At 34.9% G+C, this 15,057-nt stretch overlaps 1 pseudogene; it reads left to right on the top strand.

The window, feature by feature from the left end:
- The first annotated feature begins 1,302 nt into the window (after window positions 1–1,302).
- Window positions 1,303–3,166, top strand: LOC114458758 (sphingomyelin synthase-related protein 1-like; annotated as a pseudogene).
- The last annotated feature ends 11,891 nt before the right edge of the window (window positions 3,167–15,057 follow it).

The raw sequence follows: 15,057 nt of genomic DNA, 5'->3' as shown, positions 1-15,057 counted from the left end.
ATGAAGAAGAAGCTTATTAATTTAAATTCTGGTTCTATAGTAAACAATACAAAACTACATAATAGTTCTTTTTCTTTTTAAAAGTGCAACTGAAAATGTATTTTGTGCCTTAACAATTGGACTTTAAAAAAAACCAAAAAAAACCGTCAGATATTTGTTTGGACCAGCAGAGGGCGCTGGTAACCCAGTGGCCGGTTGCCATGCAGCTATTCTGTGCGGTGAAGAAGAGATGCTATGCTAGCTGACAGAGCTAATAGAAAAACGTGAGTTTTACAGATATTCACGTAATATTACAGATATTCTTTCGGTGCTAAAGAGGCAATAAATCATTCATTAACATGTAACATTAACATGTAAGAGTAGAAGGCGGCCAGAAAGAAAGTAGTAGCAGATTCTGCCCGCCGGTACAATGCTGGACAAGAGAAGGGATAAATATGTAGCGCCCTCTGCTGTTTAAAAAAAGTACTGCGATTCAATTTTCAAAGTATCGTTGTCAATCGTGATACCTATGAATCGATTTTTAACTGCCTTACGATTAATCGTTACATCCCTACTGCTCATACATCTTAGTGCTAATACTAATATCAATTTGTTATTTATAAACTTGAAAACCTGAGAACATTTAACTTATGGTTATTAATACTTACATAAAAGGAAAATGGAAATAATAGAAATATGGATATTTGGCACCAGTGTATTGATAACGTACCGCAAGACGAAATATCGCAATGTATTGCATCGATATTTTGGTGCATCCCTAGCATGCGCACACGCTTCTGTGTCCACCATCACCCTGAAACGGAACAGAAGTCTCCGGTATAAAAGCTAAAGTAAGTGTGAGTGCATGGATGAATAAACAAAACACACACACACACATTTATATATACAAACACACACAAACAGCAGACGCTGTCCCCACTTTCAGACCCAGTAGACTGGGGAGGAAGTCTGGTGCTCAGCCACTTTGCTTCAACCAGAGACATTTTCGCCGTTATCGCATAGATTTTCACCTTTGTGCACAAAAGTGAGTGAAATACTATAGAGCTGTGTCACGTAAAGCAAACAACTCTTCAGTGTAAATGAGATGATAAAACAATCTACAGAAGTTTCATTACGACAATGACGTCATTGATCGGATCGGCAAATTAAGACATTACAGCTGATCACATTATGTGCATAAAATGCAAACTATCAACCGATTCAATATAGCCGATCAGATCGGTGTAAACCCTAGTAAATATCTGCTTTTTCTAGTTAAAACATGTTTGTTTGTCCCTCTCTAGCTGTGTGAGTGAGGAGGAAATGGCCGCATTGAGCGTCCGACGTTGGACGCCTAAACACGTGGCTAAGTGGCTGAGGGAAGAGGGTTTCTGCGACTACGTTGGACTTTTATGTAACAGACATCGACTGGATGGCACCAGCCTCCTCGCCCTCACAGAGTACGACCTCCGCTCGCCACCGCTGGAGCTCAAGGTTCTGGGCGACATCAAGAGGCTGATGGTGTCCATCCGCAAGCTGCAGAAGAACAATGTAGCTGTGTTGCCCTTTGACGCCCACTCTCCCAGTGGCTCAGGAGGCAGTTTGGACTGGCTTTGTAACGGAGAGTCCAGCAGAGACTGCACCAGTAGGAGAGGATTACCACCAGTACACCAACGGGAAGTACAAGCAGCAGATGAGGAGACTGGATCCTGAGTGCTGGAAGACCGTGCTCAGCTCCATCTACGTGGTGTTTGTGTTCGGATTCACGTCCTTTGTCATGGTCATCGTGCACGAGAGGGTGCCAGACATGCGCACGTACCCTCCTCTGCCTGATTTTTTCCTCGACAGGTATGTGTGTTCAAGTAAAACAAAGAAAAAACAATAACATCACCATTAATCAGCAGCAAAATAATACAAAATAAAACACTTTTTCCCACAACTGTCAATGTATCAACGAATTTATTGCAAGTTCTGTTATTATCTAGGGCTGAGCAATATATCGAGATTCAAGATCTATCGAGTTCTTTATTTTGGCAATGTAGAAAATAACAATATTGCCTTTATCTTTTTTATAGCTTATTTTGTATTAAAATAATAGTTTTAGGAGACACGACTTCTCAGAACAGCATGAAAAGCAAAGTTAGATTCATTTCTGAGTGCGTCCAAACCCAGACTTTTCCCTAAACAAACCACACTACAGAACTCACTCACACGTGCTGTCCCTTATAGGAGAAAAAGCCAACAGTGGCACATATTGTGCAGCCATTTGTTAATAAATTGTGTATTTTGTTTTTACTCCTTTTGTGTATTCGTGTTGTATCTTTTGCTGTCATTTGTGTATTTACTTCTGGGGGACGCTAGTTCCCCATGTTTGATACACGCACATTACAACTTATTTTTTGTTACTAATCTTAAAGCACGTGATGTGGTTTTAGTCTGTGTGGCATTTTAAATCAGCAAATTTAACCCTGAATTGTCTTTCTGGTTTGACTTTATTTGATATTGAGATTTATATTGTATATCGCCATTTTGAGAAAAAATATTGAGATATGATTATTGGTCCATATGGCCCAGCTCTATTATAATCCTCTATTTAGTTTTTCTCCTTTAAATGACCTACTTCAGTGTGAGACCCAGTGTTTGTGAGCAGATTTAAGCTTTTCATGGATCACCTTGGTTTAAGAAGTGATGATTTCAAAGCCAGCAGCAGTGTGTGTTGGCAGAGATAAAAGGCCTCACCTCGTGGTTATATTACTGTTTACAGCTCAGGTAAACACTCATGGGTGTGTGTTAAAGGGAAACATGGACTAGTTTGTTGTTTTTTGGTAATCATGTGAAGCCTGTGATGTTTAAAGACAAAAAAAAAGAGCCATATTATATGCACACAGCTGAATGTGGCTTAGAATTCAAATGTATTTCAAATGAAGGGGAAACCCTGACCCAGTCTTCTTTTGCAGCTTGTATTAAATAATTAACTGCACAGTTTTCTAGGAACACATCAACTAAGGGTTTAAGAAAATATGGATTTGGTGAAGTACCGTGATATTTCCCCGCACGATTGTCGCATTGATCCAAAAAATGTCTGAATCAATTTTTTTTCATTATCATGTTTTTTAACAAATAAAACCCATTTAATTGCGCTAACATCTGCGTAGCACGTAAATGCCTGGTCACTAGGTGTCAGTGAACCTCATCAGACCTTGTTAAACTACCTCACTCCTCAATTCATTTTAGCTTTAAATGTATTTTCATAAAACATACTAGCACTTTTATAGATGTATGTGGTCACTTTGAATTTAAGAACTTAACAGAAGCAAAAATTCAAATGTAATTTGACAGTTTGATGAACATACCACTTGTTTTTGATATTGGTAATTGAATTACAGTGAGATACCATTTATTGGTACTTGTTCTCACAAGTTGAAAATGTATTTCATAGCATTTTGTACTTGAAAATGTAAAATTTGTAATCATTGATATTGCATCATATTGTCAAATTGTGAGTCTTATCATAAGAATCATGGCAATGCACACCTCTAACATCAACCATTACATTTGAATGATTATATCACCCTTGTTAGTTCAAAAATCATCGTTTTTTTCAATCCAGTGCAAAGACTAATAATTTTTTTTAAATTTATTTATTTATTTATTTATTCAGTTCATTTCCGACATGGTTGCAAACACAGAAATTCATTTTGACATTCAGAGCAAAATCACATCATTGTTTTTTTTTTTTGTCCTTTGTATGCCTGAAAGGGCGACGGAAAAAAGCATTATGCTTATCCAGATCCGTCCCCTGATTTGAACACAGATAATTTTACATCAAACTTCGTTTCTTCCCTTGTCAAACATTCTCATCTTCATAATTTCATCTTTTCATTAACGTTTTTTTTGTCCTTTTTTATGTGATGCGTTCTCGTCTCAGTCATTGTTCCTGTTGTTACTCCTCCTCACTGTCCTTTTTCTCCGTATCTCCTCGAGCTTTCTTTTCCAGTCGTTGTTTACGTTCCTCCAACTCTCCAAACGAAAAGTTCTTCTTCTTTCGGAGAACCTTCATATCCTCTGAAAGTCTCCTCAGCTTACGATCCATCAGAAAGGCACATGCACATATCCATACCCACGTCATTAGCAGGCCAAAGATCATGACCCCTAGCAGATAGATGTCCTCCACATCTTCCACCGTCAGTAGAGAGAGACAGAGCATCTGGCTTCTCCCTTGTGCCATGACGTATCCACTCGGGTATGTGTCCTTTGGACACGCTGGTTCGTGCTGTAGTAATTGCCTCGTCGTGAAGATTTTGTCAATGGCGCTCAGTGACCAGTTGATGAGTTCCATGTCGTCGCTGTAGAGTTCGATGAGGAGTTGACTTGAGATCTGTATGTGTGTAGAAATATCCTCCGTGTTTTCTCCTTAAATACTTTCAGATTTACGGATTGTTGTGTCTCTGCGTCAAGGTTATTCCAGAGATTCATGGCTCTATACACAGTACTATGTTTACCAACGTTAGATTTTATCCTGTTTGGTCTGAACACATTATTATGTCTGAAGTCATAGGAATTTAGATTGTATGTGAAACATTTTTGTATTTGATGTGGTAGTTTTTTAGATGAGGCCCTAAATGCGTGTATTTGTGTGTTGTAGTGTATTATTTCTCTCAGTTTTAGGTATTTTGCCTTCTCGAATAGTTCGTTTGTGTGTGCGTTGTGTGGTGCTTTATGTAAAATTCTTATAGCTTTTTTTTGTAGTTTAAATAATGGTTCAAGATACGTTTTGTAGTTATTACCCCATATTTCAGAGCAGTAAATTAAGTGTGATGCTATGAATGAAGAATAGATTGTTTTAAGTGATTTGGTATGTAGGATTTGTTGAAGCTTCCATAGGATGTAACTGCTTTTAGCAACTTTGTTTTGAACTATTTGTATATGTTTTTTCCAGGTCAGCTTGTCGTCCATCCACACTCCTAGAACCCTATATTCTTTTACTTGTTCTATTATTTCCATGTTTAGTTTCAGTCTTATATCTCCCGTTTTTTTTCTCTTTCCAAATTTGATGAATTTTGTTTTACTGACGTTTAGGGCTAATTTATTTACATCTAACCATGTTTGAATTTTTGATAGTTCATCATTTGTTGACTCTATTAAAGTTTTAATATCTTTACCTGAGCATAGAATGGTTGTGTCACCTGGAAACAACGTTAGTTTGAGACAATTTGAGACTTTGAAAATATCGTTTATGTATAAAATGAACAGTTTTGGCCCTAAAATTGAACCCTGTGGAACACCACATTGTATGGTTTGGCATTTTGATGTGTGTTCTTCAAAGTCAACATATTGTCTCCTATTTGTCATATAGCTTTTAATCCATTTTAAGGCGTTGTGCTTTATTCCATAATTTTGAAGTTTTTCTTCTAGAATATCATGATTAATTGTGTCAAAGGCTTTTTTTAGGTCCAGAAAAATTCCGAATACAAATAGTTTTTTTTCTAATGCTTCTCTTATATTCTCTGTGATGTCAATTATAGCCATTGCTGTTGAACGTCCTTTTCTAAATCCATATTGTCCTTCATGTAGTATATTATTGTCTTCTATAAATTTGTCGAGTCTGTTCATAAACAGTTTTTCCAGAATTTTTGATAATTCTGGTAATATTGATATAGGTCGATAATTAGTGAAATTACATTTTTCTCCACCCTTGTAAATCGGTCTGATTTTTGCAATTTTCATTTTTTCTGTGAAAACACCATTCTTAAATGATAGGTTACTTATATGTGTTAGTGGTGGGGTTATTTCAGCTGTTATGGTTTTTATTAGACTCATAGTTAGATTATTAACGTCTCTAGATTTTTTTGAGGTACAGGTTGTGATTATTCTATCCACCTCTGCTTCTGTTACTTCTTCAAGTACAAGGTACTTATTAATGTCTTTCTTCTCATTGTCAAAATGGTTCCATTTAAGTGTTGGGTGTTTATTAATCCCTTTCTCCGTGTTTTTTCCAGTATTTATGAAAAAACTGTTGAGTTCTTGTGCTATTATGTTTTTATTGTATTCTTTTACATTGTTTATTATAAAATGGTCTGCATTTTTTTCTGTGCTTTTGCGCATGGTTATGCTGTTTATAATTTCCCACAATTTTTTGTTTTTGTTTTTATTCTCTTTTAATTGTTTTTCATAATATTCTCTTTTTTTTTCTCTTAGTAAATTATTGACTTTGTTTCTGTATTCTGAATGAAAACAAACTTTATTGTAATAATGCTTATAAACTGTCTTGTTGGTGTAAATGTACATGTCTAATAAACTTAAACCTACACCATCCTCCCAGTCCTGTTATTCTATACAGTACTTAACAGAAACCTAAAAGCTGCTTGGTCTGGTTCACCTCCTGAACAATGTACAACATATAATGGGATCCTGATATTAGGACAGAGAGGAATAGAAGTGAGACATGATCATTGATGAATATTAAAATTAATAAATGACAGATTTAGTGATATTTTCATAGACTATTTATTCACCACATCAGCACATCAACACAGAATATTTCCTCATACATGGCAACCTTTAAAAAGTGAAAGGAGACAAAGAAAGAAATGTGAGAAAGAATAACACCTGATGGACATATGATCACAGTACTGGTATCTAGAAAAATGTCATCAACTCTATACAGTATTTACTTAGAGGAACCTCCTGAACAAACAATGAACAACATATGATGGGATCCTGAAAACAGGACACAGAGGAACATGAGATGAGATGAATAATAAAATGTATAAATTACAGATTGTGATTAAGTGATATTTTCACAGACTATGTAGTCACCACATCAATAAACAGTCACCTTAGACCTCCACAGCAGTAACACAGACATGGCAACCTTTAAAAAGTGTAAGGAGACAAACAGAGAAAGGTGAGAAATAAACACCTGATGGACTTGATCAGATGATCACAGTAATGATATGTTCACTCTAGAAAAATAGCTGAATCATGTATTCTATACAGTACTTACTGAGAGGAAACAACGACAGGCTCCCAAAAATGAGTGACATCATCCTATAAGAGACAGTGAGAGGTTAAGGCTGGAAGAAAACAGCTGTTTGTAAAAACAATACCTCATTCTTATATTTATTCCACCAAGTGTCTTATATATTAAGACTTATTAAGATGCACTAATTCTTATTCTTTACTTGTTTTTCTCTCAAGTTAGATGCAAAACGTTTTCTCTGGACTGTACTTTGTGCAATGACAGTAAAGTTTAATCTAATGTTATCTGATACATTATAATGAGTTTTTGATCATTTTATTTTACCTCATCAGGCTACAAAATAACTTTCTCAACAGTTCACTCTTCTCAGCGACCCTGTAAATAAAACAATAAACATGCCTGTGGCACACATATAGCTACTCAAAGAGTAAACACATGTAAACAAAAAGGGGGCGGGCTCACATCCTACTTCTAACGACTGATTGTGTTAAAGTTAGCAAGCACAACAAAAATAAATGACACCCAGTCTTGATTGATATCTGACCCAGGTAGACGACAGTTCATCACTTCTTAGCTGTAGTTCAGATTCCCTCCACTCTCACCTGTGGAGGTCTCTCCTCCTCCTGTTTCCCCTTCCCCTCATCCACCTGACGACCACCTCCACCATCATCACCTGTGGGCTGTGGACGCTTCAGATGCTGCTGAAGATGAAGCTCCACCATAGCCATCAGCAAACATCTGTGTTATTTTCACACATTTGGCAACATCTGCCTGAAGAGCTTGGAGCTTTTTATGTCAAATTTAGAAATACAAAAATACACAAAACTATGTAAAACAAAAAACTAAACAATATTTACACAAAATTATAACAGAAATGCACAAAAATATACAAAATGACTCAAAAAAACATACATTACAGAAAAATACACCAAACGACAGCAAAAATATGAAATTGACCCTAAATACACAAAACTAAATATTTACACAAAAATACACAAAATGACTCCAGAATCACACTACAAAGGCAAATAATAATAATCATACAAAAAATGCACAAAAACACAACAGAAAGATACAAAAATACACAGAAAAAAAAAACATACATTACAGAAAAATACACCAAACAAAAAAATATATAAAAATGAGTAAAGAAAAAAAAAAAAAACAAACTCATTTATCATGTTCATGTCCCATAGAATTAAACCAGGGAAATCACACATGCTATTTTATTTTGCACCTGCAAATAAACCCATTTATAACACTACAGAGTACAGAGTATGTACAGTACACCTCTTTGTACATCCAACCTTCAAACACATACTCATTTGGACATAAATGATGACTCTACTAAAGCTCCAACTATATGAATACATACTTCTGATAGTCACTGTACTAGTTTATTTACTCATGTCAAATAAAATGTGACAAAGACAACTATATTACTCATGAAATATGTATTAACAAAATATATCAACAAAAAAAGTTAAGACATCATAGACATTGTTTGGATGATCACATTGATAGATCTAAGCCCAGCTCTGGTTTGTAACTGGAAGCTGTTCACTGATATCACTTCTAAATAATCCTCCATCTACTTTCCAATCAGCTGAATGTGTCCAAATGTTAATGATGGATGTGTCAGTGTCTAATGTGACTCTGCTTGGCTTTAGAATGACTAAGAACAGGCCACAGCTGTACATTGATGTATAACATCACAAGTCTTTATGTGTCTGTTTGGATTCATAATATTAATAATGAAGTCACTCCAAACACTTTGTATTTTATTGAATCATCAGAGTTATGAAACATGTCAGCTAATGTGTTCTTCAGTGTGTCAATGCACCACCCTGGTGTTCTGTATATACAACTTTATATTATATTCATTTACACACTTAGACATGTGATTAACCTGGACACACCTCCACTCTGAGTCCACATACAGGGAGACTCCGCCCCCTTTTAATCAGTGCTGTTCATTGGGAATAATTCATATCCTTCTAGAACCAAAACATGACGTCTTTCACTGTCTCAGATGTTGATACAACACTACATTTAAATAAAATGCCTTATTAATGTAGGAACAATCTCAAACTAAAGAATTCTGCACTTGTTTGACTCATTTTATCAGAATTTGTCAGAAAGACATCATGACTGGATGTGAAAGCAGCAGTTACTCTAAAAGTCTATTTTTAAACTCCTTCAGCTTCACTAAACACTCAGTTTCCAGAGGAACCTTCACTTCCTGTTCTTAGATCCATCCAGTGGATGTTCTTCTCATGGGAACCATGTGTGTTTGATGGAGGATTATGTGCTATCCAATGAAAAGCTCTCCCTCTCTCTGACATGTTTCTCTGTTCAAAGAAATCCAGCACAGACAATAACACGTCTTTATTTAAAGGAACAAAGCTTCACTGGACATTTGATATCATTACATTTACATTGATTCAAACTTTATGTCAGAAGGAAGATTTAAGAAGAACTTTAGGATTTATCATGGTTACATAGAACATTGTAAGTTCTAAAGAAAGGCTGGACAGGCTAAAGAACAGATTAAAGAACATTTCAGAGTTAGAATAAATCTATGAGCTGTAATCACAGAGTTGATAGAAATGTAAATATGGTGATAAAATGGGAGTGTTTGGACACTTTGGGCTCCCCTTCCCCTGATATTCATTCAGCACACTGCATGATCCATTCACAGGCTTTAGGCAGGGTTTCCCTGTCAGGAACCATTTCATCACATTCACTTCAACTGTAGAAAAACATACTTTATATAAAACACATCACATCTAAAATCAAGAAAATACTATTATGTGATGTATTAGATACTCATTTAAAACTCATTACAAATATGAATCCTTTATAAACACAGAGAAAAGAAACAGATTCAAAAGTACATGATGAAGATGGTCTGTATTAACACAGCATGTATATTCATCTACAAGTTAGGATCTGATTATTACATCTATTAGAATGTTAGTCACATTCTCTACATTCTATAAAAACTACTAATGATTATTATGTACAGTATACAAACTCATGATGGACATCATAGACTGTCTTTCATATAGAATGTGTGTCCAACTCAAGGCCTGGGGGCCAAATCCGGCCCTTTAGAGCATCTAATTCAGCCTGCAGGAGAAAGTAAAAATGACAAAAAACATAAATTACTGAGTAAATTAAAAATTATTTTAGTTGTAGATATCACAACTCCTCTAAAAACACAAAATTTTGAGTAAACTCCACAATATTTGTAGAGCTCACTGTTTTCCCATGCTGATATGATGGGAGTTATTTTTAAACTCAAATTGTTGCAGGAACTCTCAATTTTTGAAAGTTATACAAATTTTCCTAAATTATTTTACATTTCAAAAAATTAAAGTCATTCATAAACTAAGGCTGTTTTTCCTATAATCTGCAGCCCTTTGGACCCCAAACTGGTCCGTATTTGAACCATCAACTAAAATGAGTTTGACAGCCCTGATAGAGAATCTGTCATTAGTGTATAATAATAATAATAATAATAATAATAATGTGAATCATTCTTCATATACATCATGTATGAATACAGAAGCTATAGAATGTATATCCTGTATAGAAAGTGAACAAAGGGAAACTTCTTCCTTTCCAACTGATCATTGTATTGATCTTTTCTTTCAGACCACACCTTCAAAGATCAACAACTTCCTGAACTGTTGGTGTCCATTTTCCAGCTGACAGCAGGTTTATGTTGGAATCCTGTGCAGCCTGATCTCTGGGTTCTTCAGTCCAACACTGGAACCAGAAGGTGTCGTCACCATCCGTGTGTCGCTGGGATCTGAAGATGATTCCTGCTCCATGTCTCCATCCACACAGAGATGTGAGTGGAGAACAGATGAAGTGCTGAAGGTCTTCCCACACTCATCACATCTGAAAACATTCTTCTCATGAACTCGTTGGTGGAGATTAAGGTGAGATTTGCTCTTGAAAGATTTTCCACATGTGTCACATTTATGAGGTCTTTCTGATGAGTGGCTGGTTTGGTGAAGTTGTAACTGTTGATATGTTGTAAAAACTTTGTCACACTGGTCACAGGGACACACTTCATGTCCAGTGTGAGACCTCAGATGATGGATGAGGGTTTGTTTGTGTTTATATATTTTCCCACAGTGGTCACAGTGATACAACTCTGCTCTGGAGTGAGTCTTCATGTGCAGCTTTAAAGAGGATCTTTGTGTGAAAGTCTTTCCACACTGTTCACATCTGTGAGCTTTGATTCCACGGTGAATGAAAACATGTTTACTGAGGTTTCCAGATTGACTAAAATTCTTTCCACATTCATCACATTCAAACTTTTTATCTCCAGTATGAACGACTTTGTGACTTATTAAGTTAGATTTATGGTTAAAAGCTTTTCCACACTGGTCACAGTTAAATGGCTTTGATCCAGAATGGATTCTTTGATGTATAGTGAGGTTTGATTTAAAGCTAAAGTCCTTCCCACACTGGTCACAGTTAAATGGCTTTTCTCCAGAATGGATTCTTTGATGTACAGTGAGGTTTGATTTAAAGCTAAAGGCCTTCCCACACTGGTCACATGTATGTTTAGCTTTAACTCCAGCTTGGCTCTGCTGTTGAACTCTTTGCTCTGAAGTTTTTCTCTTAGATTTGTTTCTTTGTTGTGGCTGAGCTTCATGGTCCTGAGAACGTTGAGGTGTCACTTTGTTCTGGCTTCCAGAGTCCTGTAGAACAGTTAGAGATTAAACACAGAGAAGGAACCAAACAAACATTTGTGAATCACTTGTTAAACCTCCAGCCCTAAACCAGCTCAATGTGGAAAAATGGATATTGGCGCGTTAGCGCCCCCTACAGAGTGAAGAGAATTTAATATGAGACAAATGTCCTATTGTAACACTTTTCATAGGGTGTTTCACTGACAGGGTTTAAAGTCACTGCAGATCATCTAGAGAAGTGGGACACCAGAAGCCATCCATTGATTTTTGTTAAGTTTTACAGAGTTTGCAGGGCAGAGCCGTGAATCTTGGCCTTTTTTGTTTTGTTTTTTTAAATACACAATGACTCCAAAAAACATACATTACAGAAAAATACACCAAACAAACTAAAATATAGAAATTTGTAAAAAAAAAAAAAAAAAAAACAACCACATTTATCATGCACATGTCTCATAGAATTAAACCAGGGAAATCACGCACACTTTTTATAAATTATTTTTTTATAAATGTAGAAAGTGAGAAACTTCCTTTACTTCTTTTATCAATTAATTAATCTAAATCTAATTTTAAATCATATTTAATTTGCAGAATACCATACTAGATACTTGTTAAGCTTATTTTCTACAATGCTTGTCCAGCTTGAAAGAACATGGATGGAACACAAGTAAGACGTGAGATCAACTCAGCTTTTAAAAGTTTATTCAGTTTTCTCTTCTCTTTGTAGTCGTTTCAAACACCACCTAAACACCGTCTAACCTGGTAAAAACTACACAAATCATCACTGACTCCTACATCAGAGACACCAGTGTCTGTTTAACTTTAACATGTCTGTGAAGCTCTGTCTGTTTCTCATAGTGCTGCTGTGCTCCGTGAAAACATGACTCAGCTTTAATCAGCTTCACTTGATCAGAGCTACAGAACATCTGGATAAAGTTGTTCTGTTGTTGTGTTGTAGATCATCAATACCAGTGATTGTAGAGTATGAAACATCATAGATTATTGATAACTTCTGATACTGTAAAATATTCTAGCCTCTAGTGGTGAAAAAACACTTCTTACACGTGATGTTTGCACATTTAGCTTTGTTTAATCATTACGTCTGGAATGATGTCATTAGGATTATTTAAATTAGGTTAATTTAAATTAAGTTGATCAAAACTTAATCAATAAACCTGATCAGATTCAGTAAATCATTGATCCCTGAGGGTAAATATAGTGACATTAATGCTGCTCTCATACATCTTTATATGACATGAATAATTAAAAAGCAGCAGTCAGAATAATCCATGTTACTACAACTAATATCTACCTTTTAATTGTATTTTACTCATTTTTTTAAATTACATTTTTATTTTTGACATACATTTTTGTTCAATTATAGTTTCCTTTTTTATTAGTTTTTATTTTGTTTTCTCACAGTACAACTTATATCTTCTTTTTAATTATATCTACTTTATTTTTCATTCATTCATTCATTTATTTATTCATTTGAGCAGCATATTACAAACTTATTTTACATGACAAAATTAAAATAATTGTGCTCAAAAGGAATTAAGTTTTTTTTTAATTTATTAGTATTTTGTTTCCTTACAGGAGTTAAAAACTAATATTTTCTGAAATAATTCATTAATATTTCTAAAAAAACGGAATTTTAAAAAATTGATGTGGGAAACAGAATTTGGAAAAAAAAAATGCTTTTAAATGTATGAAATCTTTTTAAAAATTGTAAATCAAATATCTGTCAGAAAAATCGCAATTAGGTTTGTTGTGAAAATGGTGCAGCCCTAATTAAAACACAAAATGCATTGAAGCTGTGATTACATCGTTTAATTCTATCAGAGTAATGATGTTTATAACGTGGACCAAGTACAGTTGTGATGTATTAAAGGTCTGTGTTAATGGAGGGCTACATGTAACTACAGTGTCTAAGTGACACACACACATAAAACACACTTACTGCTCCATCAACTCTGTAGTGCTCACATGTATTAAATACAGACGCTCCACGAGTCCACAGACAAGTTGGTCTGTTTCTAGACAAGCGTGCACTGACTGCGTCGTTTACTCACGTCTTTATAACATCATGTTTGGTCAGATTTTTAGTGTATCACTAATTAATAATGTAATTATTACCAATAAATTATTCAAAGGTCACTCTATTAACCTGAAAACCATAAACTACCTTTATCAGGTCTGTCTCTAGTTACATTAAATTCTAGGATAGATCTGCATAATGATAATAATCATCTTACTAGCACAAGCTAAAAATCTTTTCATAAATGATCTTTTTATGAATATAGAAAATGAGATGTTTCCTTTACTTGTTTTATAAATTAATTAATATAAATCAAATGTTTAATCATATTTATTTGCAGAATACCATACGATATACTGGGTTCAAAACATTGACACGATAATTTTTAAATGAAAAAAAGGTTATATTTTAGTTGATTTATTATTATTATGATCATATTTTAGTGTTTTTTTCTAAATATATTTGGTGTAGTAGAGGTGTGTGTAGATGTGACCTAATAAAGACTGTCAGTTATTTTTATGCTACGAGAGTGATTTTTTAAAAAGAAGTCCTTGCTGATTAATGACAATATTAAGGTTATTTAATCAATAAAAAGCATCAGAAAGTGTTTTATTATTATATTATTATTAATAATATCTTTGCTGTAGTGGATAGAGAGAGATATAATACAGACTGTCAGTTGTTTTCAGGCTATTACAGTAACTGTTAATCAAGTTATTGATAAGTTATAATATTTTTTATGATTATTACAAATAAAAACTATTTAAAAACCAATAAACAGTATTTTCTTACCATCTCATCTGTAGTAGTTAGAGAGGGACTTAATACTGATGATCTGCTGTTTTCACGTAGGAGAATGATATTTGAATAAGTTAATGACAATTCTTCAAAAAACTGAAAATGTGTTTTGTTAATATATTTGGTGTAGTAAATGGAGACCGACTACAGACTGTCAGTTGTTTAGAGCAGCAATTCTCAACTGGTGGGTCAGGGTTTCCCCAGTACTCTATAGACCTGGGGGGCCGCCAGGCTTTTCTTGCTGTCTAAAATTGCAAAAAAAAAAAACAACTTAACTCATCACTGACTCTGAAACACAGAGCCACCAGTGTCCGTTTAACTTTGCTGTGTCCGTGAAACTCTGTCCATTTCTCAAGTAGCGCTGTGGCGCTCTGTGAAACATGAGTCAGCTTTAATCAGTTTCACCTGCTCAGAGCATTTAAACATCTCATCAGAGCTACAGAAGATCCATGGATAAAGTTGTTCTATTTCATCCTTACTGACCGCCAGAGGCGGTGCTTAAGCACTGGATGTTCCATCTCGCGCATGCGCAGGTCGAGTAATTAAATCAA

Source organism: Gouania willdenowi, unplaced genomic scaffold, assembly GCF_900634775.1.
Source record: "Gouania willdenowi unplaced genomic scaffold, fGouWil2.1 scaffold_177_arrow_ctg1, whole genome shotgun sequence".
NCBI lineage: Eukaryota > Metazoa > Chordata > Actinopteri > Blenniiformes > Gobiesocidae > Gouania > Gouania willdenowi.
The sequence above is the reverse complement of the archived record's forward strand: the minus strand, read 5'-3'. Positions and strand labels throughout refer to the sequence as shown.